Here is a 6,323-nt window from a genome sequence, read left to right on the forward strand (position 1 = left end):
ATATTGTCGCCATTCCAAATCCAAATAAGTACTTAGTTGTTTTTCTTTTTTAATGGGTTTTTATGCGTCGTTATTAGGAAGGTAGATAAATAAGCATTTTATACTAACAGGGCACCATATTTTGGGGAAAATATCAAAATAACATTTTATATTGCACGGGAGAAGTTTCTAGTTACACTTATGGACTGGGAATTCTTGAAATTAAAAGTTTCGTTTCTTTGTCTCAAAGAATCTGTCTTTTTTAAAATTTGTGGCCCATAAATTAAAGATTTTAGAAGGTTATTAGATGTCATTTCTCCCTTGTATTTATTTATTTTCTTTTTTGCTAAAGCATAGGTATTCTGCTATTAGAAACAATCATATTTGAAGCATTGATGGGCACTAAATGTAAGTATTTCTCTCAACAGGAATTTGAATATTGATTTATTACGTTGTAAGGAATTAATCCCTTCTGCTAGACTTTTATATTTATTTCTTTAACCGGGAATAAAGCTCAAATGGAAAATGACACATAATAGGGCAACGATGCTTGCTTTTGGGCTTTTTATTTAGGGCATAAACAAATTTGACGCTTGTGCTCTGGATCGACAAGATTTTTCTTTTTGGATAAACAGAGAAAAAGGAAAAAAAAAAAAAGAAGCTTTAAAGCATAATGGATTAGGATCTTAACTAATACGGATGCATTATGCATATGCATTATACTCCTTGGGTCCTTAATGTAGTATTTAATGATTGAATTGATTTTGGTCTTAAATATAAGATCTATTCCTTATATTTATCAATTTTTTTAAAATTATCCCTATTGATACTCTTTTTATCATAATTAAGTAAGAAAGGGAAAAAGGATATTAAGGAAGATGATTATAATATTTTTGGAAAAACATGTCATATATCTTATAATTAACTAATTTACCTAACTTTCTTAATTTAATCAAATTTATTAAATTGGTATTATATTAAGGACTAGAGGAGTATAATTTATGTTTTTGGGTATGATTTGATCTTCCCGAATAATTAATTTATGTATATGCTGTATATATTAGCATCTTTGTTACACCCTTTAAACATTGGTTAGCATTTGAACAAGTGGTACCAACCAAATCAAAACCCTAACTTTATGATTGAATTTGTAACAAGAGATAAAAGAAAATGCAAATGAGTATACTATAAAAGCGACTGCCATGAGAGTAGGTGATAGGTCCCACCCTTTCTTATATTCAGAATGAGCCTCTAAATTGCTGAGAAGTACGCATGTATATGTCAATAGGTTGTTCTACATTAAAGTTATCCTAGTGATAGCGCTGCTTGCTTTGCTTGTATAAAATCTCCGATTCAAAGTGACGTTGACATGTTCGTCTGTGCGGGTTTAAGTTTAATCGTATAAAAAGTGCTACTCCATCAATTGAGTGCTACTCATCATGAGTGCTACTCCATCATGTGATATTTTACTTTAGTTCTAGTTATTTTTTCCCCCTCAAAAAAGCAAGAATGGGAGGCAGAAGAACGTGCCTCCCACCATTACCCTTGTTCTCTAGCTTTCTTTTTTAAGACAAAACACCATCGCCAGGGGGGCGGCGCCGGGGAAAAAAACAGAACAGACACCTACCACACACACTCACAAACGTCAGACCCAAATTTTGTCTCCATCAATATTTTGAAGGCAGTAATATTACAGGGCATCAGGAGAAAATAGAGTTAAATTATAGCATCACCTTCCCACAAAGAAAAAACTTGAGGAGAAGGGAAGCTTCCATTGCACAAGGCTCGGATGAAATGTTAAAGCCCACAAATATTTAGTAACACACACTATCATGAGACCTAGCTACCTTCTTGATGTAACCCCCACTACTTCTCAAGCAATAGTCAATGCTTGAAGGCAGCAAGGGACCTGGAGATTTGCCATAAGAGTTCCAACATAAAGCTTGTTGAAAACCTCTGTACTTAAGTGACGGCCTTAGCTGAATATCAGTTAGATCAACGTCAGTGCAAGGTATGGAATTGCTACAAGCTATATGTACAGGTTGAAATGCGTAAGTCCCTAAATTTTATGAAACTTCACCCCAGAAATCACCACTGTTCCTGTCTGGTTCTTGCACACAAGCTTGTCAGAGTAGTGTTGGTCTACCATTATTGGGCTCTTCACATCTTCCACTTGGACTCTAGAGAACGACCCATTCTTTACCATCCCAACGCCACCCTAGTTCCATAAAACAACTCAGATATCAGTATAATATCCTATTCACTTAGCAAATATAGAGAAAAGTTTGTTCTGTAATTAGTTCAATGTATATATATATGCATATATATATGTCTATATATATACCTGCCATGTCTTGATCCTTACTCCATATAGTGTGTTTTTCATTGAAACATCGTTAACCATGATGTTGGAAACACATGCCGCACTTCTGTCTTTTCCTAATCCTCCTATGCTGAAGTCGGAACAGTTAAAAAGACAATGATATTAGTAGTTTTTTTAATGGTAGTAGTACTAATAAAATATAATAGTAGAATATAGCCAACTATCAGTATTCGTTTTTTACCTCCTACCATGTCCTGGGCCACGGTTAATATTGTGAATATGAATATTTGAGCAACCAGTTTGGATGGATACACAGTCATCTCCTGTCAAAGATTGGAAACGGAACATTGTTTTTAGCTTCTGATAAAGATATGAGAATCAAGTACTTAAAAATAGATATCATTTGCACTAGTAAAATTTAATATGATTTAAGTTGGATGCCTGGCATGCTAACGGTGCTGCAAAATATAAAATTGGCTCTGTAATTAGGTATATAATTTTTTAAAAGCACGTCTTAAAAGTTAACTGCTGTGACCATTTACTGTTTAAACCTCAAAAGGTTTTCTGATTCAATCACTGTCCTAGTCAAAGTGGACATCATTTAGCTTAGCAAAATCTCTATAGTACAATACACCAGACGGCATCATTAACAATTTATCTGTTTTGTCAGGTAGGAGAGGAATGTGCCATCACTAGTTTACTAAAAAGTATGGTAAATTGTGAATTATAATACTGAGTTTGTATATTAATAATTAAGACTGTATGGTAAAAACATAAGGCATACCACTTCCAATGTTGGAATGTTGAATCTCGGCATCCTGTGAGTTCTGTAAGTGAATACCATCAGTGTTTTGACTGTTTTCTGGGGAAGATATTGTAATGTTATTCACTTTGATCCCTTTTGAATTGTCGAACTTTAGATGGCACAGAGGACTATTTATGATTGTGATATCACGAACCGTTACATCATTGCTAGAATAAAACCTTACAGCCTGCAAACAGATGGACATTGTCATTAGTGAGAAACACCTGTAACGGTAAGTGCTCCTTCTAAATAGAATAATAGCCGTCAGGTAAGTGCTCCGTCTATATTTCTTCTTTAACAAGAGTACTATCCATCCATTGCCTTGTGCTTGCTGTGATTATACCGGACAAAGGGCCTCTAATATTTTCACTTTCTAACGCCTCTTGTGTTGTCCCAACCTCCTGAATGTTGTTTTGATTTTTGTATTGGTTATTAGATTCTACACAAAATCAGTGACATTTTAATATCTTTAGGCTTGAAATTACGCATTTTTGAATTTTTATAACTTTTCAGAGAAAAAGATTTTAAAATTTTGTAGTTTTGATTTTTTTTTGAAAATTCGCAAAACAATTCAAATTGCACAATATGATGACCATATGATATTAAAATGTCACTTATTTTTATGTAGAATTTAATGATTAATAATAAAAAATAAAAACATTTGGGAGGTTGGGGTATTAGAGACCCTTTGCCTCATCATATCATTCCCAATCGTTTTAGTCTTACCAGGATGGAAATTACTCACCCTACTATAAACACTTGCAAATGCATGAATCTGACAAGATTGCTCTGGCCAAGTATAAGCAAATAAACAATTGGTTTATTAATCAGAGAAAGCGCCACTGGAAGCCATCTGAAAACATGAGATCGCAATTTTCTGCCATGGATAATCTCACTGGACGTTTCTTAGCTGACGAATAATGAGGAGCACTTACATGACATTCTCAAAAATGTATATCCTTATATGAACTATTGATTTCTATCATGCTCTTGTGTAAATTTTAAAAAGCAGAATTGCTGACATGGAAATGCTCTTACTTTCCCAGAAAGTGCGTGGGAATTGATAGTAATTTGCTGCCATTGTATTCTTGATAAATAACGGCTGGTTTTTGATAATGAAATGCTTATTTATATAAACTTGGTGGGTTAGTTGCTTCGCTTTCCTGGGTTTTGCTGCAATTGGTTGATGATGAATTGGTAGTAATTTGAATCCCCACATTTAGTAACGAATTTATTAAACACGCAATGATGCCTTTGTTGTAATTGAAATGGGGTCTCTGGGTTTTGCGGATCAGATATGAGATCTGTAATTGCTGTGATGGGCCTTAATGTTATTGCTGTCACGCATTAGGATTTGAGCATTTCTCTTGTTTGAATATGGGCTCAACTCAATGGAGTCTGGGTTCAAAGCTTTCAGAGGTCGTTGGGCAGCTCTTTGGGTCGCAGGAGGTAATGGGGCCGCAAGCGTGTGAAATTAGTGCAAACGGCTTAAGCCTTAGTACTTGTTTGGGATTACTTTTATCTATTCACACAACTTGAAATAAAATTTTTCTCATATCATTACCTCATATTTTGTAAATAAAAATTGAAAAGTTGTTTTTAAAACCGATAACGAGCAAATTGCTCATATCTTACGACTGGAGGAAGAAATTAATAAAATTGATCCAGTACTAACTGATGTTATGACCAAGTTGACGATCGCCAGTGAACATTTGTAAGGCATACTCATAACCCATATCTATCGTGCAGCGAGTTGTTGTGCTAATTACTTGCGAAATAATGCACGGTTTCTCAAGTCTCGCACTGCCCTTAAAAGTTAACCAAAAAGCATGTTTAGGAGACTTAAGAAAATGGTCTGACAGAGATAACAAGAAATTCTTCTGGTATGTTTATTTCATTAATATTTCACAACAAATGTATTTGTTGCATTTATATGTCAACAATAAAAAATCTGTGATCTTCCTGCAATTGACGGAGAACAAGGCACGCATAGAAGTTACTGTCTTCATGAGCAAGGAGAGGTGTGTTGCTGGCTTTTGCATGCATATGCAGATTCTCATTATACTCTACCATTGCCTTGTATATGCACGTTCTCATTATACTCTATCATTGCTTTGCTTATATACGCTATGCCTGTGCAATGCAAGAGGGAACTAGCTCCTAATTTTGCTTCATATTATCTTCTCTAACAATAGTTTATAACGTATGCATACTGAGGTAAATTAAATAATAAAATATAGATGTCATGGTACTCCTCAATTATGATAAGACAGAATAATAAGCAACAGAGTATAATAACTAATTGCCTAATATAATTTGCTATCAAGTAAAATTAATTCATTGGTTATATATATAGTTTTACTTGATTTTCAATTCTTTTTTTGTTTTTTTTCCATTGAATATATTATAACAGTTCAAGCTGGTTTGGAAATCATTTTCAACATAACAGAGATGGGATGAGCGACCTCGGTCTTTTTCCCGTAAGGGTTCTGATACCATGTTTCGGTAGAGAAAGCATATGTGTGACGACACGTCGAATAAAGATAGGTGTCTAAAGGATTAGGGCTCTGATACCATGTTTCGATAGAGAAAGAGAGAAAACATTAGAAATGAATATTATTTGTATATTCTGATGTGAGATGAGTACATCTGTACATACAAGATACACGTACAAAGAATCCTTAATGAAGGTTGAGCTGAAAACCGATAACGAGCAAATTGCTCGTATCTTACGACTGGAGGAAGAAATTAATAAAATTGATCCAGTACTGACTGATGTTATGACCAAGTTGACGATCGCCAGTGAACATTTGTATGGCATACTCATAACCCATATCTATCGTGCAGCGAGTTGTTGTGCTAATTACTTGCGAAATAATGCACGGCTTCTCAAGTCTCGCACTGCCCTTAAAAGTTAACCAAAAAGCATGTTTAGGAGACTTAAGAAAATGGTCTGACAGAGATAACAAGAAATTCTTCTGGTATGTTTATTTCATTAATATTTCACAACAAATGTATTTGTTGCATTTATATGTCAACAATAAAAAATCTGTGATCTTCCTGCAATTGACGGAGAACAAGGCACGCATAGAAGTTACTGTCTTCATGAGCAAGGAGAGGTGTGTTGCTGGCTTTTGCATGCATATGCAGATTCTCATTATACTCTACCATTGCCTTGTATATGCACGTTCTCATTATACTCTATCATTGCTTTGC

At 34.5% G+C, this 6,323-nt stretch overlaps 1 pseudogene; it reads right to left on the minus strand.

The window, feature by feature from the left end:
• Positions 1-1,793: 1,793 nt before the first annotated feature.
• Positions 1,794-3,312, minus strand: LOC114729653 (polygalacturonase At1g48100-like; annotated as a pseudogene).
• Between the last annotated feature and the right edge of the window lie 3,011 nt (positions 3,313-6,323).

Source organism: Neltuma alba, unplaced genomic scaffold (genome assembly GCF_004799145.2).
Source record: "Neltuma alba isolate B1F8T4 unplaced genomic scaffold, ASM479914v2 tig00012660_pilon, whole genome shotgun sequence".
NCBI lineage: Eukaryota > Viridiplantae > Streptophyta > Magnoliopsida > Fabales > Fabaceae > Neltuma > Neltuma alba.